This window comes from Prionailurus viverrinus, chromosome A2 (assembly GCF_022837055.1).
Source record: "Prionailurus viverrinus isolate Anna chromosome A2, UM_Priviv_1.0, whole genome shotgun sequence".
Lineage (NCBI taxonomy): Eukaryota > Metazoa > Chordata > Mammalia > Carnivora > Felidae > Prionailurus > Prionailurus viverrinus.
In genome coordinates, this window is record NC_062562.1 from 130,924,073 (window position 1) to 130,950,099 (window position 26,027).

The 26,027-nt window shown below is 37.8% G+C and overlaps 1 protein-coding gene across 7 annotated transcripts in view; it reads right to left on the reverse strand.

The window, feature by feature from the left end:
- The window catches only part of IMMP2L (inner mitochondrial membrane peptidase subunit 2), an 891,621-nt gene that overhangs the window by 862,449 nt on the left and 3,145 nt on the right, over positions 1 to 26,027 (reverse strand). Inside the window, exon 1 of one of the 7 annotated variants that reach the window (XM_047849148.1) lies at positions 22,803 to 22,914. The exons of 5 other annotated variants lie outside the window; for them this stretch is intronic. The gene's annotated coding sequence lies outside the window, so the exon portion shown is untranslated. Of the gene's footprint in view, positions 1 to 12,340; positions 12,387 to 22,802; positions 22,915 to 26,027 lie in introns of those variants that run through there. One more of the 7 variants, XM_047849149.1, reaches the window with a different exon arrangement.

The window sequence follows — 26,027 nt, forward strand, 5'->3', positions numbered from 1 at the left end:
GACCTGAGCCAAAATCAACTAACTGAGCCACCAAGATGCCCCGGAATGAGAAACTTTTTAAAAGAACATGATTTCAGGGATCATGAAAATCCTATCTTGATCCCTATTCTTTATGCCTCAAATACACTGCTTTCTTCACCAGACTACAAATGCCTGTAAGTGAATATAAACATCACCTCAAATTCACATTAAGAGATAAGGAGAAAAAACATGGCTTTTCCTTTAATCAGGGTTGCAAATAGGAAGTAAAAAGGCTTCTCAAAATAATCAAAGCCAACAGACCCTAAAGGGGTCTTTTCCCAAAGATCGGAAAACAAGGTCACAAGAAAAGTGGGACTGGAAAATACAGTGTAACCAGGAAACTTATGGCCAGCCCAGGCAATGTTATTACTCTTTACAGAATGGTAAAGATAAAAATTAGAAACACAGGCTCCCCCAGCAAGGAAGCACATTAAAGCTCTGATTAGTCTGTCAAAAATAAAACCTGTCCAAAGGATGGTGGGGAGTTTTGGAAGGCTGCCCACAGCCCATCTATGGCAGCTGCATGTCTGCAGGGAGCTCCAACAAGAGCAGTGCGGGCTCGGTGCTGGACAAAGATGCAAGCCAGATGAGAAGATGTACGCAATTTAAGGTAAAAGCAACAATAACTGATGTCTTTGGAATAAGGAGCTATGGTTCTTTAAATTTACAAGTGCAAGTGTAGGGGGTGGGGGCGCACACTTGTTGTAATGGCAATGACGGCCTCGCTGGCAGCGTTAAGTTAAAAAAAAAAAATAGCAGTCAAGAGGTCAGAGTACAAAGAGGCTCATCCTGTGCAGCCTGGAGACTAAGGCAGATGGAGCACAGCACTTTCTGGACTCAAGTGTCTGCTTCACAGAAAGTCCAGGGATCACAATGAGTCCCTGGTGAGTATACAGCATATGGAACTAGGATGTTACTTAGATTGCACCCCACACATAAATCCCTTATTTTGAGTTTACCTACTTGCCAGTATATTAGAAGATTGTGTTTAAAATACCTGTGACATTGCATCAAGATGCAATGCCCTGAAGCTATGACATATCTGCCAATCAAAGCATTTAAAATTACTCACAGCAGTATGAAATAACGTAAAAACAGTTTTTCAAAAATGCTGTAAGCAGGTACCTTCAATGAAATATGATGATCCCTACTACATAATTCTAAAAAAGAATGAGAAGTTGGGAAGATAAGGCAACTTAAAATGTCACCAGATTATTATAAATATTATTTTGTATATATATTTTTAGACGCTTGACCAGTAAGAGTCAATGGTCTGTCAAATAATGTAGGCATAGCATTATGTGACATTCGATCAGTTTGACAGAAGACTCTTAAAATGGTATGATATTAGTGCAGAAAGAGTTAAATATATAAATGGAACAAAAAGGAGACATGGTGGTTTAAAAATGCTTCTGCAAATTCCTTGACAGTCCTTTCAAAATGATGAGCCTAATTCCCATCTTCCTAAGGGTGGGCGGGATTTAGTGACCAGCTTCTAGCAAAGAGAAGGTGGTATAAATGATGCTATGTGATATGTGAGTCATGAAAAGGATAACTCCCTTGTAGCTCTCTCTCCTAATCACTACTTGTAGGCAAGCCAACACCATGTCATAAGAACAGCCAGCCACATTGTGGCGTCTGGGTGGCTGGCTCAGTTGGTTGAGTGTCCGACTTCGGCTCAGGTCATGATCTCACAGTTCATGAGTTCAAGCCCTGCATCAGGCTCTGTGCTGACAGCCTGGAGCCTGCTTCTGATTCTGTGATTCTGTGTCTCCCTCTCTCTCTGTCTCTCCCCCACTCATGCTTTGTCCGTCTCTATCTCTTAAAAAATAAAATAAAATGTTAAAAAATTTAAAAAAAAAAAAAGCCAGCCACAGTAGAGGCCCACTTGGAAAGGAATTGAGGCTTCCTTCTCCCCAGTAGCCAGGATTACCATGGCCAGCCCTGTGAGTAAGCCAACTGCAAGGCTGATTCTCCTGTGTCAGGTAAGCCCTCAGATGACTGTGGCTTGGGTTGAAATCTTAACTTCAACCGGAAGACAGATCCTGAATCAGAAGTGCAGAGCTGAGCTGCTCCTAAATTACAGACCCATAGAAACTGTAAGAGATAATACATGTTTTAAGCTGCTAAGTTTTGGGGTAATTTGTTTTGCAGAAATACCTAATAAAATAGTAGACCCAGAAATAGATCCAAAGACACAAACTTATATGATAAAGATATTAACATTGAGAAGAAGGGACTTGAATTAACAAAGGTTGCTGAAATAACTACAATTTGTACAATTTGTAAGGGGGGAAAAATCAAAGGTGGATATTTACTTAACTCATTATAGAAAAATAAATCTCACACAATTCAAAAATTAAATATAAAAAATAAAAATATAAACACAAAACTGGGGTGCCCAGGTGGCTCAGTTGGTTGAGTGTCCAACTCTTGATTTCAACTCAGGTCATGATCCCAGGGTCATGGGATAGAGCCCCACGTCAGGCTCCATGCTGAGCATGGAAACTGCTTGGGATTCTCTCTCTCTCTCTCTCTCTCTCTCTCTCCCCCTCCCTCCCTCCCCCTCTGCCCCTCTCCCCTGCTTGCACACTCTCTCTCTCTAAAATAAAAATAAAAATATATATATGTTTTTTCTTCTATTACATATATATAATAAAAATATAAATGTTATGTATATAAAATAAAATAAAATAAAGGCAAACAGTCTTTTAGGGGTAGGAAGAGGCATTTCAAACATTTAATAAAGCCCAGAAAACATAAAAGAAAATTACTGATGGGTCTGCCTACATAAAAATCAACACATATCACAAATAAGGTTAAAAGATAATCAACATGATATAAAAAGCTGCAATATATATTAATCCTCAAAGCTTCATATCTTGAAAATTATGTAATTCTTATAAATTATAGGGGAAAAAACAAATGTTCTGAGTGAAAAGTGGGCAAAATACGTGAAAGGCATTTCACTGAAAGCAAATATGGATAGTTTACAGAGATATAAAAAGGTGTTTAACCACACTAACAACAAAAGACAAATAAAAATCACCTTTTTAACCTATCAAACTGGCAAAGATTTAGAAAACAAAAAGCACCCAGGGTGGAAAAATACCACATCTCATGCTCTCCTGGTGCTATAAATGGGTGAAACCTTTCTTGAAGGTAACATGGCAAAATGTGCCAATATGTTACATGAACACACCTTCTGTGCAGAGGCACCAATTCTAAGGTGTGAAGACAGGATCAAGGATTTTCTAATCCTTTCTCTAATAACCTGAAAACAATCTATAAAAGGGTCTATGGATACATAAACAACAGACTGACATGCATCAAGTAGAATCATTTGTAATGATTAAAAAGGATATTGTGTACCTATACTGCTTGACATATGGAGTTGGAACTCATTTGAAATGGGAACTCATTTGAAATTTTATACACACATAGACTATTATTATCATCATCATAATTATCGAAAGAGGTCAGGTGAGGAAGAATATGAGCCAAAATGATGACAGCAGTGTTTATAGGCAGTCAAGGAATTTTTGCTTTCTTCTGTGTAATTTTCCATATTCTCTGAATTTTCAATAGTGGGTACATATTTCCTTTGCAAACTAAAGCAAATTAAGAGTAGTCTTTCCCGCTACCACAGAGATTTCTTTAATGCAAATTAGTTCATGTGCAGGAAAATGACATCAGTTGTGTTGGCTCCAGCAGGAGAGAGTTTCCTCACACTTAATGGGAAAGTTCCATTCGGCGGCTTCAAGGCTTCCACTTGTCTACGTCTATGTTAAGCTACTTGAGGAAGCTGAGGGTGCCGATGAAGAAAGGCACAATATTTTCCACTGTGTTCAGAATAAAGTAAAACTCGTAAGTCAACACCCTTTTTAACCTTGACGAAATTAGTCTCTGGGAGAAGTGGGACTATGAAGACACAACTGTCAGGAGGAAAACCAAGGTTTAAGACTGCCTAAGATGAACTGTGACACTGGGTATAAAGGCCAGTTGAGATTTGGCCATTTTGTGTGTGTGTTATTCTGTGTACGACATTCCACTGGTCTCAAATGATCTGTTCTCATCTGTTCCTAACACTCTATTCCCTGTAAGCCCTATCACTCATAGCACATGACTTTGCAGAATTAAAGATTTTTCAGGAATGCAAACATGGCATTAATAGAGAAATGCCTATGCTATTCTGAGTAAAATGCAAAGAGGTAGAGAAACATTCCATAAGTAAAAACAGAAAGAGAAATAAAACTTTAAACTTTATATTGCTTCAGCCATGGTTTCTAATGAAAGATGTGAAACACAAGGCAAAACCATTTCAGTATTCGTGATTTACTCCATACATTTTTATTGCATGTTACATATCTAACGAAAAAGAAACGGTCTTTGCTCCACTATCCACTTAAAAAATCTAAACAAGACAGAGAATTAAACAGGCATCAACTGTGGAAAAGGCAGTGATCCAATCAACATTTTTTTTTTTTTAGTTTGTATAAACAGGAAAGAGATTTCTTTCTTTCTCATATAAAAGAATTCCAGAGGTGGACAGTTCATACTGACTCTGCATTGCCCATCATGGCAATTCACCCATCATCTTTCCTTTTTTAAGGAAATACTACTTTATTGCAGTATAATCGACATACAAAAAGTTGTACATATATAATGGATACACTTTGATAAGTTTGGAAATAAGTATATACCAGTGAAACCATCACAACATATTCCATAAACATATGGGACACCTCCAAAAGTTTCCTCCCACTCTCTTTTGATCCCATTAATTTTTTTTTTAATGTTTATTTATTTTTGAGAGAGAGATAAAGAGTGAGCATGGGGGAGGGGCAGAGAGAGAGAAGGAAAGAGAGAATCCCAAGCAGGCTCCACACTGTCTGCGCAGAGCCCAAGACAGGGATCTATCCTACAAACAGTGCCATCATGACCTAAGCTGAAACCAAGAGTCGGGTGCTTAACTGACTGAGCCACCCAGGTGTCCCTAATCCCATTAACTTCTGAACAGAGTATTCAATTATATACCCTCAGTTGGGATGGAGGGAAGAAGAAATGCAAAAAATGAGGGAAGCAGCTCTGAAACTATATTAGATACATTGCAGCCTTGACCAAAAGAATAAAAGTATTAGTTGGAAACCATGGTGCTCTGTGAAAAAGGGGAGACACAGGGGAAAGTGAAGAAAAAACCCTCTAGAGACCTAAAAGCAAAGATACCCCAGTATCTTGTTACCCCAGTAGTAACAAGAACTTCTAGTATCTGGATCTTAGGTTCTAATACTATTCTTCACTAAAAGCTCTTGGGCTGGACCTGGGAAGGTATAAGATGAACCTGGAACATTTTGTTATACCTCTAAGTAAAGAGATGCTCAGAAAAATGATAGAAGAACATAAAAGGTCGCAGGGGCCTGCTTGAAGGTGTTCCTGCACTAAATATGGGAAAATCTGGTCACTAAATAATTAAGGTCAGTAATAATTATAAACTATGAAAAAGTACCTTGAGATTTGCTTATTTTATGAAATTGGGTATTGGGGCACCTGGGTGGCTCAGTTAGTCAAGTGTCTGACTTCAGCTCAGGTCATGATCTCGTGGTCCATGAGTTCAAGCCCCACATCTGTGCTGACAGCTCAGAGCCTGGAGCCTGCTTTGGATTTTGTGTCACCCTCTCTCTGCCCTTCCCTTGCTGGCGCTCTCTCTCTCTCTCAATCTCTCAAAAATAATTAAACATTAAAAATTTTTAAAACAAACAAAAAAAAAGAACTGAGTATTTAGCCTCAAAAGGTAAGTTAAGTAATGCAAATTTAATTTTAGTATAAGTAATCTCATGAAAGTATTTTATAAACTGTTAAGTTTAATAAAATGCATTTTTTAAAGTTTACAAAATATTATTTTAAAATAAGTTTCCTTTGGGATCATTCTCAGATATATGTTAGAAATTAAGTTAGCTCCCTTAAAGGTTCAAACATTTTTCTTCAGTTCATAAATTATCCATCTATATAATTTTCAAAGTATAATAACTGAGTGAAGTAAATAAAGCTTTCCACTATTTTTCGATTTTATATCTGCATATCCAGCTGTTCTGTGAGTTTGAGATCCAGTGGTAAAATACAAAGTTGTGAATTTGAACTATTTTAAATGCACACTTTATTATCATTAGTTCTAGTATAAAATGGCCAGACCCCTGGGGTTTGCCAAGAAACAGCTGATGTTGAAATTATCTAAGCCTAAAACGCACTGAGCACAGAAATGATCACAAAAAAAAAAAAAAAAAAAAAAAAGAGAGAGAGAGAGAGAGAATTGAGCTAGCATTTCTTCCTTTAGTATTTACTCCTTTTATGTCAGTAAACATTTGAGTACCTGCTACGTGCAGGGCATCATACAGTTTCTATACTGAAAGAATGAAGATATACCTGTGCATCTATATACATATTGAACATTAAACATTGTTCTTTTGAATTAATCTGGCCTCGTGATAAGGTGACAAGGGCCATAAAAGTAAAATGAAGAAAGATAGGTTTTATAGAAAAGATAGGCAACTGGGGATATAATAGAAAGACAAACTATATAGTATTCGATAATTTCTGGTCCTTCTACTCTCAGAGAATGACTGCCCCAAGGTCAGCGTGGTAGTTAGCCAAGTGCCATGTACTAAAAAAAAAATACAAACCACAACTTCCACCTGCTTGAAATCCTTCAATAACTCTCCATTTCCTGTAGCACAATATCAAGCTCCTTAGATTTAGCATACAACTTATCTTTCATTAGCACATCATGCCCTTGCCAAACCCAGCTACATGCAAGTTCTAGAATGCATCATGCTTTTACTTGTTGCTGGGCCTTTATGTATATTCCCCTCTGTCTTCATTACTCTTCCCACCTTTCTTTTTCTTGGAAACTCTTTTTTTTTTTTTTTTTTTTTTTTTTAAGTAAGCTCTATGCCCAATGTGGGGCTTGAACTCACAATCCTGAGATCAAGAGTTGCATGCTCTACCAACTAAGCCAACCAGGTACCCCTGTCTCAGCCAACTCTTATTCATCCTTCAGCTGAGATATCACCCCACCAGGAAGTCCCCCCTGGCTCTCCAGGTCTGAATTAACTGCTCCTCTACACATTCCCACAAAATCCTATGCTTCCTCTGCTATAGCATTTATCACACTTGACTTTCTCATCCTTACTTCCAATTGGCTGTGAGTTCTTTGAAGGCAGGGACTCTTGTTCCCTGCCAAACTTCAGTGTTTGATTGCCAATACAGTTTTATGGAAGAAATTAATAAATTACTTCCAATAATGTATTATCAATAACAATTTTTAAGTAATTATTTTGGTAAGCTAACCTCATAATTTCCCATCCATGTAGACTATCTGCTTTGTATTCAGAATATGATGAATGTTGTGGAGGTATGGATGAAGGGAAAGCCATTACCTAACCACTTGTAACAAATTAGGTGTGTGTGTGCGTTGTGTCTGTGTGCATGGGGAAATATGTTCATGTGTCTGACTACCCTCTCTCTCATCTGATAGCTTTACTTGGCAGTTGGAAGATATTTATTGAGGAAGTATTTCTTTTTAAATTATGTATATTTATGTATGTGTATGTTTATGTACACTGAACTTCAAGAGGTGGATTTTTTTGGTATTTTTTTCTTCCAGAAATCACAGCACAACACTCATGGCTAAAGGCAGTAAAGGTGGGTAAGAAGGATCAAGTAATTTTTCACAACCAAATTCAACTGTAGGACATCAACATTATTTTTCCAGTTAAAAGCTTACTTTGAGGAAGTTTTTAGCTTGTTTTTCCTTAAAAGCAATGTTTTTATCCCAAGCTCCATGGTGTCCTTAAGGATTCCCTAGAGGCATGAGGGCCAAAGGGAGCAAACACAAAGTGACCAAAACTCTGAGCTCCGATTCCCTTCTTTAGTCATAGTTACTCTGCTTCTATCTGTTTGGTTTTTTAATAATAGAATTCCAAAAAAGATTTTCTTTGAAGGGTTCACTACATTAAAAACTAAGAAGAAAAAAAAGGTTAAAAACCACCAACTTAAAGGATTAGAGGTGGACTAAGGCTCAAACTATATAATTAGAGCACTAACATTTTTCATATTTCTTGTTTAAATTCACCTCTGTCGAGTTTATAGGCCCTTACTTGTGATAAAATGAGAAATATCATTGGAATGCAGATATCCAGGTAGAGTAAAAACAACATGGGTTTGGGGAAGTGTATTTATTCTCTGATGCAGCAATAAGATTATTTATCTTATAATGTTTAATGGCATTATTTGTGTACCAATCTTCAAGTTAATGATTCATAACAAAGAACACAAAAATAATATAACTGAACAACAGAAAAGCCCACTGGAAATGCCAGCTGCAGCTATGTTTTATATATATTACATGAATACCCCACCTCACTTTAATAATCTCTTAGTAAAAAGATCACCTTAAATGAGAAAATTCACCAAACTCACACATAAGTGGCAATTTTAACTATTTGGCCAATAAAGAAAAAATTGAGAACAGGGTAACTGCAACCAAGGGGCTCCATATCACAACATTCAGAAGACCATTGGGAACACCCCAGTAGGGAGAATTCGACCTGCTGGTGAACTCAGCAGTGATAAGCAGAAATGGGAGTCTCAAAACAGAAACCTTCAGCCGTCCTCTGCACAACTGTTGGAATTGTGGAATGGTATTCCACTGCAAGTCAGGTAAACATCTGAAAACAACTTCTAGCTCCGTAACTTCCTAAGTTAGGTGAATCCGAAATCTTTACAATTGAACACATATAATTATTCCTAAGATCTACTGAGTTGAGAAGGAACCAACCTAATTTTCATCTCTTCTGGGAAACCTTACATGAGAACTCTAAGCCCCGGCACTGTCTTCCACTCCCAAACTCCTCTGACATGTACTAGCCACACCCTCATTTGGCACCCAGTATTATTAGTTATCTTGGTATAGATATGTCCATTCTCCCCATCTATGCTCAAAGCCCCTAAAGAGTAAGTACTGTGGCTTACTCCTCTCTCCTAAAAGTCTTAGAATTTTGTGAAGCATTTGCAAGCACTAAGCAAGTGTGTCTTGACTGTCTGCTTAATTTTATTTATTTTTTTTATTTTTTTAACGTTTATGTATTTTTTTAATTTTTTTTAATGTTTATTTATTTTTGAGAGAGAGAAAGAGAGTGAGTGCCAGCGGGTAAGGGGCAGAGAGACAGGGGGACACAGAATCCAAAGCAGGCTCCAGGCTCTGAGCTGTCAGCATAGAGCCTGACACGGGGCTTGAACTCATGGACTGCGAGATCATGACCTGAGCTGAAATCGGACACTTAACCAACTGAGCCACCCAGGCGCCCCTAACGTTTATTTATTTTTGAGGCAGAGACAGAGTGTGAGTGAGGAAGGGACAGAGACAGAGGGAGACACAGAATCCGAAGCAGGCTTCAGGCTCTGAGCTGTCAGCACAGAGGACAACACAGGGCTCGAACTCACAAACTGGGAGATCATGACCTGAGCCAAAGTTGGACGCTTAACCAACTGAGCCACAACACACCCACCCAGGCGCCCCTTTAATTTTTTTTTTTAATATTTACTTTTTAAAAAAAGACAGGGTGTGAGTGGGGGAGGGGCAGAGACAGACAGTGACAGAATCTGAAGCAGGCTCCAGGCTCTGAGCTGCCAGCACAGAGCCCCACGTAGGGCTCAGACTGACGAACGGTGAGATCATGACCCGAGTGGAAGTAGGATGCTCAACCAACGCTTAACCCCTACTTAACTTTAGATGTGGTTTATATTACCACCTACTTATAATGTTGATGGAGAGACAGTTTGGTATGACTGTGTCAGGCACTCCATTCCTTTAAATACCAGTCAGGAGCATAAGAAAGAAACCGGATGGCCTGAGCAGGCTGTTTGGAGAGCCACCCAATCTATCTGATATAGCACCTCCCTGCACCTGTCATTCCCAAAGAACCAAAGGACCCATCTAATTCTAGAGCTAAATCTTTACTTCCCTTCCCATGCTCAGCACCAAAGGAGAAATCAAAAAACTTGGATTCAAGTCCTAGCTATGCCAATGACCCAGCAATTCATTTCATCTGTTTGAGTGGACTACCTGTAAGGTTCTTTGCTTCAACTATCTGTGATTCTGAGTCTAACTTCAGGCCTTTACCTTCTATATCAGAAATCCATAGAATAGCCCCTTCTCCCCACTCCTAAAATTACCTGTCTTTCAATATACATCCCATCATCATCATCACTGCACCTGTGCTCAAAGACCACTTCTGGCTTCTGCTGTAAGGTTACCATGCTCATGAAATCATGTTCACTTGCCTGGTCTTTATACATGTGCTCATTTAACAAACATACATCACATAGCTGGTTGGGTAGTACAAGATAACACACACACTTGGGGAAACTTCTAATATATTCCTGCTGTCAGCAGCAAAGATAAATATAACCCTATTTACAAATAAGTGCCAGTAACAATAAATAAAATTATTTTCATATGGGTCACCAAATAGGTTGTTGTCAACTTAATCAATAGCTTGGTGGCCCTGAGAACAATTCCCTGATCTTTCCAATTTTGTAAAGAACTTATTTTTATTGTTTCATCAACAGCAAATGATATTAGGGAGCATCACAATGGTTGTTACGGTAAATGGCTCAGAAAGAAAATTTAGTAACAATTTTGATGGATTTTATTTTGATGGAGTATATGAGCTAGATAAAAATATATGAGCCATACAGAAATTCAAAGCAATTTAAATTAATATCTATCAGTTTTGAATAATGAAGAAGTTTTTCAGAACCTAATATATCTTTGTTCTGAAAAAAGGCTAGACATATCACCTAAAGACCTTCCCCTTTCCCTAGCCAAGTAATTTGTTATCCAATTAATTACAAAGAAAGGTGGCAATCTCACCTCTTCATGAGTCTAGCCAAATGAATCATTTGTGTCTAGCCATAATAAAATCACAGATGAAAGGTCAGTTTTAGTAGTGAGACAGACATAACAGAATCCCCTAGGCAATATTTAAGATGTTATTTTTCCTTGGCCAAAATTATACCAACATTTTGCTATATTAGGTGTTAACTTCAGTACAAACATTAGATAGTCACATAAAAATTTTTGACTAACAGTACAGTGAGGTTTTCTTCCATTTTTAATAAGGATAGAGTGATGGGCAGACACTCTCAAAATCAGATATACTCTTTCACAAATTATTATCAAATCTGTAAACTCTGAAAGAAGCATTAATTGGAAACAGAAAGAAAAACTGTAAAACAATTTTACTGTGAAACCAATGAAATAAAAATTTTATTCTAGGAAAGAATATTCACTTGCATTATCTAAAATATTGTATCGCTATATCAATGATACTAATATAAAAATTTTCGTTATTCTGTTTTGTTACCTCAATTAATCTCTTACATTCACCTACTCTTATCCCACATTGAAAGATATCAACTAATGTTCACAGTATTTGAGTAACCTTCCTAAGGTCACACAGACAGTAAGTAGCAGAGCTGAATCCAGATTATGTGCCCCCATGGCCTGTGCATTTAAGCACTGTGTTCCCCACCTCCCACTTAGTCACCACTCCCAGTAAATATTCATCACTCCCAATAAACATAACATGAGTTATTGATTTCATAGCTGCTACCACAGGATTCAGATGCAACTTTTATGAGGAGTGTTCTGAATACACAATTAGTTCAATCCACTATGTAAAAGGTAAATGCTCAAGTCTCGTTAATTTCTAATAAATTTTCAAATGCAGAAGGGGTATAAAAGGAAGAAAGTACAAACCTATATATACAACATCAATTAAGAGAAAAGTATCACTGGAGTTGTCTTTGGACTTAAGCACTGAAAACATTTATTATCCTGCTATCCTTTCAGCCCCTCTGTATTGGCTCTTAGAACTTCATATTTCACTGTTGAAACACAGGAAAGCTGGAAGATACGTGCATTTGAAAACATCGTGCCCTTTTGCAATTTCCCTTCTACATTTATTACCCGGATCTTTAAACACTCAACTAGGAGCTAAACCAATTCAACTGTATGTGTAAAATGTAAAACTGGAAATGCCAGAAAATCAACATGACCTTTAAAATGCAACATTTTCCACAATCATTTAGTTAATAGTAGAAAGACATTTTATAGTATTTAAAGCATAATCTTCATGTGTAATACTTTCAGCAAACATAAAAGCAAATACAGAACAAAGTACTTAAAAATCAACCACATTTTTTAAACAAAAACTGCAATTAATTTTAAGCTACCACTTTTTTGCAGTAGTTACTTTACCTGTTAAACATTCATAACCATATTGGTGTGCTCCATTTGTCAAATACAAAGCTGATGCAACCATCACCACCCAAGCCCAGTCACCTCCTACGACTGGTAGGGCCTACCACTATGACTAATTCTCCCCCAATTTAGCCATATTAGTTAGCTTGAGAACTAAAATATGTGTCAGACAAAGGCCAAGATGAGCCCTCTCTATAAGTCAACAGGACCACCTTGATTAATTCCAAGGCACTGATCGCAACATGTTTTCTAACCAACCAGACTCCTCAAAGATACTTAAAGAAAGAAAATAATTAGGTAGTCGATATTACCATAAAATTAAATTTTATATAAGAGCAAATGTAGTCTTCTATCTTCAGATCTAATCATGTATTTGTTAAAAGTAAAAGATATGCAAATAAATGCTAATAGGATGGCAAATTTTCCCCAAGAGAAAATCACACTTCAGATAAATCACCACTCTTACAATTTTAATTCCATAATCAAGTAGCAATCCTTGAGAATGTAACTTTCCCCTTTGACTACTTTGATTAAGTATTTTCAGTAGAAGCTGATCAGAAAATAGTTTTTCTTAGATTTTTTTTTCCACTGCACGGTTCCTAGCAGATTAAAATTAGCAAGACAGATGAAGTCAGAATCCACATCATCTCCATTTATTGCCTTTAACAGCTGAAAATTAGGAAGAAAAAGAGATCGAAGAAACAAACAGAACAATCTAATGCCTGGCTAAAGGACAAATTCTACCTTTAAAATTGCGCACGGTTCCTATCAACTCTATGAATTCAGTTCTTCAATGAAAAGAGTGAAAGAGCAAGGTTATATAGCTTGCAGAGATAAAATAGTGACATATCAGCCAAGCAACTAAATTAGGTATCTCACCTGTCACAGAGAAAATCAATAAGGCCCAGTGAATTTATATTGTACACTGCTTTATTTAGGGAAAAACTTTGAAATACAACATCTTCAGCTCTTTGTGTACTAAACATATTCTGCTCCATTGGCTGGAAGAAATCTAAGAAAAGATGGCCTCTGTGGCACAGGGCAAACAGGACTCTGCCTTAGTGCAACACAGAAGCAGAACAAGATGAAAGAAAAGGAGCTGGGAAGGGGAGTTTTCCATTCAACATACGTAAAAATAATGGCTTTTTACAGGAAAAGGAATGTAAGTGGCTACCCTAAGAGGAAAATAGGTAGAATCGGCTTGGGTAGAAACAAAACACCAGCAGGATTGAGGAAGCCCTCAAAGTAGTTTACACCCCAAACAAATCAAGAGTGACACAAACTTAGGCAGGAAAAATGTGGCTCAATATTCAAAGACATGCAGAGTATGACCTGATTCTTTTCCAGCATCATCTTCTTCTCTTTTATGATGGTACCCTTCACATTCCCTCCCTATGCCTTTACTTGTTCTACTCTTTCAGCCTAGGTTTCTTTCCACCCTCTCCACACACTTAATGCTGCAGTCTCCTGATACAAGCTCAAAACTCACTCGTATTTTATGAAGTCACAGGCAATCTCCAATCTGTTAGCTATGCCCCATCCTATAGCACCCAAAGCTTTGTTTACACCTCATTTTGGACACTTAGATTATATTCTGTATCAGTCATTTATTTACATATTCATCTTCCCCACCACTATACCTAAGGGTGATTTTTTGGGGAGAGGGGGTATGTTATATTTTTTTAACTGTGTCAAAATACACATGACATAAAATTTACCACATTAACCATTTTTAAATGCACAGTTCAATAGTGATAAGTATACTCACATTGTTGTGCAACCAATCTCCAGAACTCTTTTGCAAAACTGAAACTCTGTATCCATTAAACAACTCCTTATTCCTCCCTACCCCCTACCCCTGGTAACCAGTATCCTGCTTTCTTTATGAATTTGACTACTCTAGGGACCTCACGTAAATGGAATTTGTCTTGTGACTGGCTTATTTCACTTAGCAAATGACCTCAAGGATCATCCATGTTGCCGCATGTATCAGAATTTCCTTCCTTTTTAAGGCTGAATAATGTCCTACTACATGTGTATTCCACATTTTGTTTACCAATTCATCCAGCTGTGGACACATGGGTTGCTTCCACCTTTGAGTATTGTGATTAATGCTGCTATGAACATGGGTCTTAGAAACTTTTCAATTATTATTTTTTTTAAGCTTTCTTTATTCTTGAGACAGCACACAGGAGTTGGGGATGGGCAAAGAGGGGGACAGAGGATTCAAAATTGGCTCTGCACTGACAGCAGCGTGATTGACATGGGGCTCGAACTCAAAAAGCGTGAGATCATGACTTGGGCCGAAGCTGGACGCTTAACGACTGAGCCCCCCAAGTGCCCACCATTTTACATTAAGAGTGCATAAGCCTTATAAGTTCCCCACATCCTCACCAATACTTGTTACTATTTTTCTTAATAGTAGCTACCCTAATGAGTATGAGTTAATAGTATCTCATCATGGTTTTCATTTGCATTTTCCTAATGATTAGTAATACTGAGCACCTTTCCGTGTTCTTATCAGTCATTTGTGTATCTTTGTTGGAGAAATGACTATTCATGTCCTTTGTTCATCTTTTAATTGAGTTATTTGTTTTTTGTTGTTGAATGATAGGATTTGTTATAGACTCTGGATATTAACCCCTTATCAGATATATGAACCAGAGGGATTTTTTAAATTCACTTTTCTATTCCCTAACTTTCCATAATGGATTATATGTAATACAGAAATATACTTTGAGTTGAATGTGTTTCTTCCATTAAAAAAAAAAATTTTTCGTATAATACAAAATTCAAAATATCCAAAAAGTAGTATAAAATAGAAAATAAGACACCCTCTCATCCCTGCTCTCCAGCCACTCCCCAGAGGCATTTTATATTTTTTAATTATTCCCTCCAGAGATATTCTGTACATATACAAGAAACTATATATCTTAATTTAGTCTCCTCCAAAATATTAACCTACTAATGCCCACTGTTCTGCATCTTTTTTTGACTTAATAATTATTCCATTTCAGTATATATCAACTGCCTTATTCATTTTAACTACTACACATTCTACTATACGTACCATAATCTATTTATCCAGTTCCCTAAGAATGGGCACTTAAGTTGTTTCTAATTCCTGCCAACAATACCCTTAAATATATTTCATCCAAGTACAAGATCTGCAGAATAAATCCTAATAAGGAATCAAATGATATGTGTGTTTTAAGTTTTGTTAACTATTTCTAAATTGGTCTCAATGAAAACTGCAAAAATCCATACTCCCATTAGCAATGATGAATCTGCCTATTTCCCTATACCCTCAATAACACATTGTGTTTTCAAACTTTGTTTCTTTGCCAATCTGACAGACTACTAAATCTAATATTTAGGTCATTCACAATCTAACCTCAATCTACGTGTTCCATGGCCTTTTACTGTAGGCAAATAGTTTCTCATTGGTTCTAAATTAAAGAACAAAGGTACTTCCCAAATGTCTTTGTTCAAACCCTATCGGTTATTTTGAATGGTTAAGATGATCTCTCTGCTCTCCCTGCAAATACAAAAGACCACATTGATTCAACAACTCTTTAGTAAGAGTCTACTATGTTGTATAAAAGTAACTGAATTTTGTGCAATGGAAGATCATAGCAGGGAAGGTCAACCTAGAATGGACAGCGGCCTCTATAACTTTAAGCTACACAGGCATACCTCGTTTTATTGCACTACTCTTTATTGTGCTTCGCAGATAATGCTTTGTGTGTTTGTTTTTTTACAGATTGAAGTTTGTAGCAACCTTGTATCAAGCAAGTGTCTTAGTGCCATTTTTTCAATAGCATTTGCTCACTTCACGTCTCAATGTCACATTTTGGTAACTCTCACAATATTTCAAACTTTTTCATTATTATTATACTCGCTACAGTGATCTGTGATCAGTGATCTTTGATGTTACTATTGTTAATTGTTTTGGAGCATGACAAACCATGCCCATAAAAGATGGTGAACTTAATCAGTAAGTGTGTGTGTTCTGACTGCACATGTGGTGGAAATAGAACTATGTCATGTCTTTGGCCATAGAATACATTTTGAAGACAAAAAAAGAACTTTAAATTAGTACAGATACAAAAAGATGAGATTGCAAGATAATAAAGATGTTAATAAAGGACGTGACTATTAGAGTTTTATCTTGAACTAAACAACATCAAGCATTCTCAAACTCGGAAGTGTAGAGTTTTCTGTAACTATAATGCGTTAGTATGTCGCTGACCATTCCTCTAAGTATTTTAAACTAGATGGACACTTTGAAACTAGAATTATATTTAATGTATCACTTGCCTCAACATTTCAACTTCACAAGACTATTTGCATTCTCTTCCCCCCAAAAATCTTTCTACCTAACTATGCCTTGCCCTACTGGCTTCAATCATCTACCATCTTCAATGGTGTTTTCCTACCATAAACATCTAATAATGTGTCTCTGACTATATACAGAAGGTGGCAATATAATTCGTGCTGTTGAAGGGAGAACTAACATCTCAAGCTAACAATTAGGAAATAAATGTGATCAGGAGCACACAAGCTGAATATCCCAAAGTGTATACCTTTCACAATAAGATACAAGCAGCCTTAATAAACAAGACATATTCAGAAGAAAAAAAATGCATTTTTTCTCTGACACAGCTAAATAATACATCTTTTCAGTAGTATTACCTTCTTAACCCCTAATTATTACTGCCCTTTATTACTTGTCTGCAAAACCAAAAAAAAAAAAAAATCTAAAAAGTTAAATGTGATAACCCAGTATGACTCATTAACCAAATAATTCCTCACCTTTCTTAAAAAATTTTTTAAGTTTATTTATTTTGAGAAAGACAAAGACAGTGTGAGTGGGGGAGGGGCAGAGAGAGAGAGGGAGACTGAGAGTCCCAAAAAGGCTCTGAGCTGTCAGTGCAGAGCCAATGTGGGGCTTGAACTCATGAAACCACTAGATCATGACCTGAGCCTAAACCAAGAGCCAGATGCTTAACCAACTGAGCCACCCAGACTCACATTTCTTTATGAATTAAAATTTACATAGGATTCTAACAAACAGCTTGGATAGTACTCAGAAATAACCATGTGAGCTCCATTTTTCCAAAAAAAAACGAAATGAAGTTCAGAGACGAAAAGTTCATGTTCGCATAGTTGATAGTAGAGCTAGCACTTGAATAAATCCTCATAAACTGGTTCCATCTTTTCACCATACATCACCACTTTAAAGTCTAGAAATTTATATTTACTGCCTATTTTTTTAAGTTTTAAAATAAAGGTTTTAATGAAATGTTTAGAATATTAACATCATGCACACGTCTCACACAATCTTCATCTAAAACTATTACTGTCATAACTCATGTGTTCAGACTACAGTACTTCTCTTACACATGAGAAAGAGATTCATAAAAAAGCTAATTAGTTTATGAAGTGCCTCAAACTCCTTCATAATGATACTAAATAGTTATTATTTAACAGAACTAAATAATAATCACTTAGTGTTTAAATGTGACACGAATAAAACTCTCATTAAATAAGCTCTTGGAAAAATACCAAAATGCTTTGTAAATTATCTGCTACACCAGGCAAACTAAAATTTAAGGAAATAAGCTACATACTGTATGATTCCAACTATATGACATTCTGGAAAAGGCAAAACTATGGAGACAGTAAAAAGATCTACGATTGTCAGGGGCTGAGAGGAGAGAAGGATGAATAGGTAGAATACAGTGGACTTTGAGGGCAGTGAAACTACTGTATGATACTATAATGGTGGACACGTTATCATGGATTTGTTCAAATGCACAATAGAATGTACAATACAAAGAGTGAACCCTAATGCAAACTATGGACTTTAGGTGATAATGCTACATCAGTGCAGGTTCATCAGTTGTAATAAATGTATCATTCTGGTAAGTAATGTTGATAATGGGAGAAGCTACGCATGTGTGGGGGTGGGGGTATATGGGAAATATCCGTACCTTCCTCTGAATTTTGCTGTGAACCTAAAACTGCTCTAAAAAAATAAAATCTATTTTAAAAAATTAACACAAAGTATCTGTGACAACTCTAATCTTTTCCTACCAAGTGTTGCTCTACAGGTCCACTATTACCTACTTAGCAAAGAACACCTTTGATTACCATCAACCCTAACGTTCAGTTGAACTCTTCTTTACAGACTCGGTGCCCCTCACAATGCCCACTCTGCCCTTTGTAGCCCACTCATCCTCAAACATGGCATCAGTAGACTAAGCCCAAAGACAGGCAGAAAATTTGGTACAGACAACAGACAGAGAAGGCAGGTAATGGAGAAGGAAGTGAAGAATACCTAAAGAGAGAAATCATCAGGAAAATCCACAAGACAGAGCAGAAAGCAGAAAAGAATCCTGAGATGCTTTGAATTTATTGGTCTACATAATGTGAAAAATGCATAAAATTAAATTTTCCTAAAATGTAAAATATGCTATTACAAACATTCCCCTTCTTTAAAAAAAAAAAAAAAAAAGTCTTTGCTGTACATGATTCTAAAACCAGAACACCTAAACTTGATAATGTGTTTACAATGTGTCCTCCAGCTACAAGCAAGATGATTTTTCAAAGGCTGACCATAAATGCTACAAACATTTTTCAAAAGAAAGATATATACAAGTGCATGTGTCAAAGTGTCATGACAAAGACCTACCTCTCGGAATAAATTTTTGGATAACATTGCAAAGATAAAATTTTTATGATTTATCACATGGAAGAAAGACATTATCTTCTGGGCATTCTTAATCTAAGTCAAAAATATGCTATGAGTTACCAAACTAAGCAGGAGTTCAATGAGATTCTGAAACAGTCATACATGAATGACTGTGTGTATCTTGGGGGGTGAGGGGGGGGTGCTTGCTTGCTTTGGTCAGCATTGAGAACAGGCTAAGCACCTGGCAGACCCGAACATCTGAGGCATTTAGGAGAGGCTAAGGGCTAGAGTGGCAAATCAAAGACCCATCAGACAGGATTAAAGATGGCTCTGGCAGGAGCCACCACCATCATCAATACCACCTGAGCAAATAATGACCCTCGGCATCTGAAATTTCAGGAGAGGCGTAAAGACTGGAGTTGTGCCAGTGATCCCATTCAGTTCAGTTAATAGCAATTAAACGCCACTGAAGTACCAGGCATTAAGTCAACGGTGCCAGAAGACAATGAAGAATAAGATGTAGCCCCTACTTTAAAAGTTTCCAGTCCAACATAGGGTAAGACAAGTCCACAAATGACTGTAATCCAGGCAAAATAGAGCAAATTCCAAAAGACAGATATAAAAATGAGCATCAGACATTCAGAGATTTCATCAAGGAGGTAGACTATCTAGGAGACAACCTACCTAGGTGACTGACAGGTTCTTGCTATGGTTACTTTTCTTGCTCACGATTTTCTCCCATCAGATGTACTACTTTTACACTAGAAGATGTGAAAAAGTTGGAAAATGTACCTATTGCTTTAATGGTTTACAAAGGATTTTCCATAAAGTCTTCAAACTCAAGTCTTTGAAACTCAAAGCTATGCTGTGCTGGGTAGAGGTGGTTATCTTGTCAGACAGCCAACCCCCCAAGATGGTCCCCAATGATGCATGCCTCATACACTGTGTACTCTCGCTCTGAATCAGGGCTGGCCCATGAGAACAATCAGACATCAAAATGATGGTGTGTGACTTCCAAGGATAGGTTATAAAAGGCTCTACAGATTGCACATTGGTCTCCTGTATGTCACTCTGGGGAAGCCAGCTCCTATGGTGTGAGGGCAGCTGAAAGGTCAGGCCCTTATGGAGAGGAATCAAATTGCCAACACCAACTTGCCAGCCATGTGAGTAGGCATTTTGGAAGTGAACCTTTTAGCCTCAGGCATGCCCTCTAATAACTGCACCTCCAGCTGGTATCTGACAGCAACCTCATGAGACCCTGAGCCAGAACCACCCAAATTGCTGACCCACAGAAACCACAATTTAATAAATGATTATTGTTGTTTTCAGCCACTGAGCTTTTGATATGTTACAAAGCAACCAGAGAGCTAATGCATCCCAATTTTACATGTGATGCTCAGAGAAACTAACCTAGCTACTACCAGTTAGGAGTGGGCAGGGAAACTTGATCTAGAACCCAATCTGAGGCTTTAGGTTCAGTTTCCTTTCCATTAAATAATACTACTTCTCAAGTAAAATATGTTAGAATACCATAGGATGATCATTCTTATGTGATTATAGGACCAACACTAATATACCAGGCATCCCACAGTAAAAAAAAAAAAAAAAGACACAGTTACATGTCCCTCTGTACATAACAGACATGATGGGACCTATAATATAATGGACTACATGGTGCTCCATGGTACTTTGTGGAGTTTTTACTGTCTTCTGGAAGATTTCTATATTTTAATGTATAGATTTTAAAAATGAAAACCTACTTAGAGCATTTTAATACTCAATAATCACATTACTAACATTGAGAATTTTTATACACTTTACAATCTTTGTCACAATAAACATTTGTATAATTTTAAATAGAATTAATGTGTCAGATGAGAAATGCTCAACTGCTGACTGTTTCTTTAAGGATTTACATTTTTGCTTTAGGTCTTCAACATTTTAGCATTATGCAAATACAGTAAAAAATAGCATCAAAATGCTCATGATGGTGAAATCTTACATTCCAATCTGTAAAATGTTACTACCTTGCAGGGCAAGGTGGCAAGCTCTTAGCCAGTCTTATCCTAGAGAAAGTCAACAGAATATTTCATTGTCAAAACCACATCTACACGTAATGTCCCTTTATACAATCACCTCTTTTGACCCACACAATCTTACAAGGTAGGACTGGTTTACTGCCATCCCCATTTTCCAAAGGATAATGGGCTTAGAGAAGTCTAAATGACCTAACTAAGGACACATGCTATTAAAAAGAATCACAGGGGCACCAGGGTGGCTGAGTTGGCTGGGGGTCCAACTCGTGGGTTTGGCTCAGGTCACCATCTCACAGTTTGTGGGTTTGAGCCCCACATTGGGCTCTGTGCTGACCGTGTAGAGTCTGCTTGGGATTCTCTCTCTCTCTCTCTCTCTCTCTCTCTCTGCACCTCCCCTGCTTGCTTGCTCGCTCTCGCTCTCTCTCAAAATAAATAAACATTAAAAAACAAATAAAAGAATCACGAAAATCCGAACTATTACTTTTTAGCTCCAACTCCAAGACTTTTCTGCTACACCATATCTTAGCTCAGTCATTCTCTACCCTGGCTGCATTAGAACATCTGGGGGCATTTTGAAAAATATCAATACCTGGACATCATTCCAAGATATTCTGATTTAATTGCTCTGGTCTGTTTTAGTCATCTAGAATATAATCAACCAGTTGTAGTAAATTCATAGAAAGTTTGTACTAGAAAAGAAAAAACTGTGGATATCTCTATACGTCAGCTGAAACATCTTTATCCTCCCAAGTTCCCTGAAAGACACAGACATCTTGCGGGAAACCAAATAGAACAAGGAGGAAGAAGAGATGAAAAACTGAAACCCATTCTGCCACTATCATGGGACCAACAAGGAGTATTTTATTCCCTTGATCCCACTCCTCGAACCTCAGCATCCTATAACTTCACTCCACTGCAAGTTCTAGCTCACGAGTCACCTTGAGATTTCACCTGTGCGAAGTCTTGTGGCTAACACAAAAGAAAGAAGACCATTGTTTTACATCCATCTTACCTTGGACCTCTATATCAGCACATATTGCATAAGGCATTTATTTACACATTCATTTCTCTCACTGACCTGAGAAGTCCTTAAGGGCAGGATCCCTATCTCATTCATCCTTCCCATCCTATGTAGACTTCCATATGATACAGCCTTGAAGACAGCAGATATTAATAAATGTTTGCTAAATCAAATGATTTTTTTTATGTTTGGCACGGTTAATTCCCCCTTAGCTTCCTAGTACACACTCTGTTGACATTTTTCAGTTTTTAATAAAAAGGGGACTTTTTCCCCCCCACAGTTGGATTAGGTCAGAGAATAATGTAAGTGAAAAAAGGCCAGATGCAGTGAAAGCAAGTTATCAGTGGAACTTTGGACAAGGAAAAAAAAAGGGTAAATAGGATATTCAAGAGTGGGGGTCAGGTATGCATTTTGTGTTTGTTTGTTTGTTTGTTTTAAAGGGAAGATTAGGCAAAGACAGCGACAACCTGATTTTCATTCACTAGAAAGCATAACAAAGAACCGTGATTACAGGCAATTATATTTTCAACACTTCCCTGTCTGTGGGGCCCCTTCCTCTCAATATACATACATGCTGTCTCTCCCCTCAAAAAAAGAAGCCTGCCACACTGAGTTTCATCTTTGGACACATATTAGAGCTTTGAAAATTCTGGACTGCAGACCAGTGAAGTCAGAATCTCTGAGAAAGGGCCCAGGCATACTTACTCTCTCTTCACTTCCTCCTCTCCTATTCACTCCTTTTGCCCATGCAGTGTACTTTCTGCCCCCACCAAACCAACGGAGCCATTGATTCTACTTTACAATCCTCATCATGCTTGATGATTCATAGCATTACAGTTTTAATTGGGTTCTACTTCTTGAAACTCTGCAAGTTGGCCTGAGAAGTTTTGCTTTCTCTTTTCCCCCAGCTTCTCTGGCCACTCCCCTTCGGTCTTGGTGTGTCCCAAAAAATTGAGTATTCTCCAAAACTTACCTTGAGCCCTTTTCTCTTTCTATGCAGTTCCTCTAAGCACTTTTGTCCTTACCCATGCCTTCAACTACTCTCCACATAGTAAGCACTCAGAAATCTGCCTCTGCAGCCTCCACATCTCTTGTGACACTCCAGGACCGTATATCCAATGGCCTACTAGACAGTCCCAACTCGCCAAAGACATGTCCAGCAAGCTCCTTAATCACTTGTCCCAGCCTGAACTCAACAGCTGCCCCCAGCCCAGAGCTGCTTCCTCTTCTCCCTAACCTCTCACCAGTCAGAAATCTAGCAGCTGCTCCAGCACCCTCACCCTCCCCTTTCTGTTACATTCAGTCATGAAGATGAACCAATTTCCCCTCCTTCTAAATATTTTTCCTAAACTTCTAAGTTTACTTATAAGTTTCCCCACTACTTCCAGCCTTGTCCCAGCTCTCGAGTTGCCATTATCCATACTAATACACTGTCTGCTCAGGTCTCCAGTCTTGCCACATCCCCACATCCCCACCCAGCACCTCACTCCACCCCCAATCTACCCGGCACTTCGCTTTCAAGGTGAGCTTTCATGTCGCTCACAATGCCGCACGTGGCATAGAAAGTATGCCCTGACCTAGCTATCCAGTTTCATCTCCTTTCACTCCTGACTTTGCCCTAATGTAACTGACCTATATATAGTTCCATGAACACAACATGCCCTCGTAATGCCATACAACTATTCAGGCTATGAGCCCCATGTGGAAATGCTCTCTCCTGCTTGTCAACCTGCCCACTTCTACTCCGCTTTCAAGGTTCAGTTCAAAACACAACCACTGCTAAAATCTTCCTGTGACATTTCCATCAGGGATCAAGAGCTCCTGCTAGCCTTCCTTTGCACTTATACCTCTGTTATGGCAAAGAGTACACAATATTTGAACTGTTGGCCAAGATGTCTACTGTCCTACTAAACTATAAGATCCTTGATCAAGGACAGTGACTTCATCTTTATAGCCTCAGCACTAGTTCAATGAACATGGCATATAGTTTAAAAAAAAAAAAGTGGTTAATGACAGGACAAGAAGATCAACTGGATTTCAAGTATAGAAAAAGTCCAGATCGGAGGCTCCTGGGTGGCTCAGTTGGTTAAGCATCTGACTTCAGCTCAGAGCCAGAGCCAGCCTGTTTCTCTGCCCCTCCCCTGCTCACACTTTGTCTCTCTTTCAAAAATAAATAAACATTAAAAGAAAATAAAAAGAAAATTTTTAAATTTTTAAACCAAAGAAAAAGGCCAGATCTTTAGGAAGTACAGACATCTATTATTAAGTCTCACCCATTAAAAAAAAAAAAATAGAAATACATGATTATTCAGGTAATAGCAAGGTAATGAAAGAAAGAAAGAAAGAAAGAAAGAAAGAAAGAAAGAAAGAAAGAAACTATAATTGGACTAAGCATCAATAAGGAGGTAAGAATCTCCAATGGAGCAGCTGACAAAAGATCAACAGAAAGGCCAGAGATAAAGGTGGTTCTTTCTAAGAGTCAAGTAATTCATCAGCCTAAGTCCATGGACTGAGCAAAAACTGGCAGCTTCCTCTGTGAGTTCACCACTCCTCCCTTTTGTCATTATTCTCCATAGCCTTTTCTCAGCCCCCACTACTAAATTCCAGATTCCAGGGGTAATGTCTCTCTGCTGGAGCCACAAATCCTGCCAGTGGATTATTCTGAGATCGAAGGTGGGGGTTAGGGGGTTGGTGACCTTTGTTCTTGTGGCCAGGACCAAGAGGGAAGAAATGAAACTACTATTTACTGATGGCTAATTTTGAACCAGATATTGTGCTACTTTACAAATGCTCACTAAATCTCACAATAATCATGAGCAATTATTCCATTTTACAGATAAAGAATGTGTATCCAAGATCACAGCTAAGCAATCACAGAGCCTACTTGAAAACCCAGAAGTTACAGCATCTAGAGTATTTCTATATTCCTGACTGCCTCAAAATGAGGGATGTGGTTCCGCTATTCTAGGCTGGAACTCAAAATATATTATTCTCCAAAACCCTATTATAAATGTTGGCTAGAGTCTATAGTACTACTGATACATAATGGGCATACAATGAGTTAAAATAGCTTTTTGGGGTCCTGATCTGGAAATCTAAAGTCTATTTGTTATTTGATTTCTGTAAGTACACCGTTCAACACTGCAAACAAAAATGTACTTGGAAATGAATTTCTGGAATACAAGAATATGTTTTTCCACAAAAAAATCACCAAGGATAGAAACTATTTTACCTCGTTAACTTGTAAGAGCAACGACACCAGAAGACACCTGTGGGAAGTGTGCTTTTCTGACCAGGTGCCCATTTAGCGTGTGCTGTCATTTGAATAAAACATCACACTAAACCCTACAGCAGAGCTGATGATACAGTGTCACCAACTAGAGCTGATAGGCCTCTAATCTACTGACAAAATGTACTCCTTAGCGAAGTGAAGCCAGATGTCTGGTGTAAAATCTGATGTCTGTGGACTTGTCTTTCTTGGCTTCCAGAGCTGTATTAGATACACTAAATACACAGCTTAGCTGTATATTAAACCCACAACTTGGCAAAATCATGACAGTTTGGACATGTAGCATCAGTATTTTTATTGTAATTCTTATAAACCAAAGACATTTCTGAAATAGAAATCCTAAATTTAAGCACTCAGCTAAATGCGGTGGTAGTATCTTTCCCACGTTAGGAACAGTGTCAGAGCTTTATAAACACATTTATAGAAACCCTTTCCCTTCATTTTTCAAGCTGACACTCTATAGGCATAGCTGTGGAATGATTTCATAGGGGGGAATTCAAGCCAAGTCAGGGGTCAGTCCTTGTCCCAGAAATTCTAGCATCAGATATAACAAGTGGTGACTGTGAAAATGCAAACATCCACCTTCAGGAAAGTGAATACGAGATACCTTACTTCAACAGCAAAGAAGATCATGAAGAATG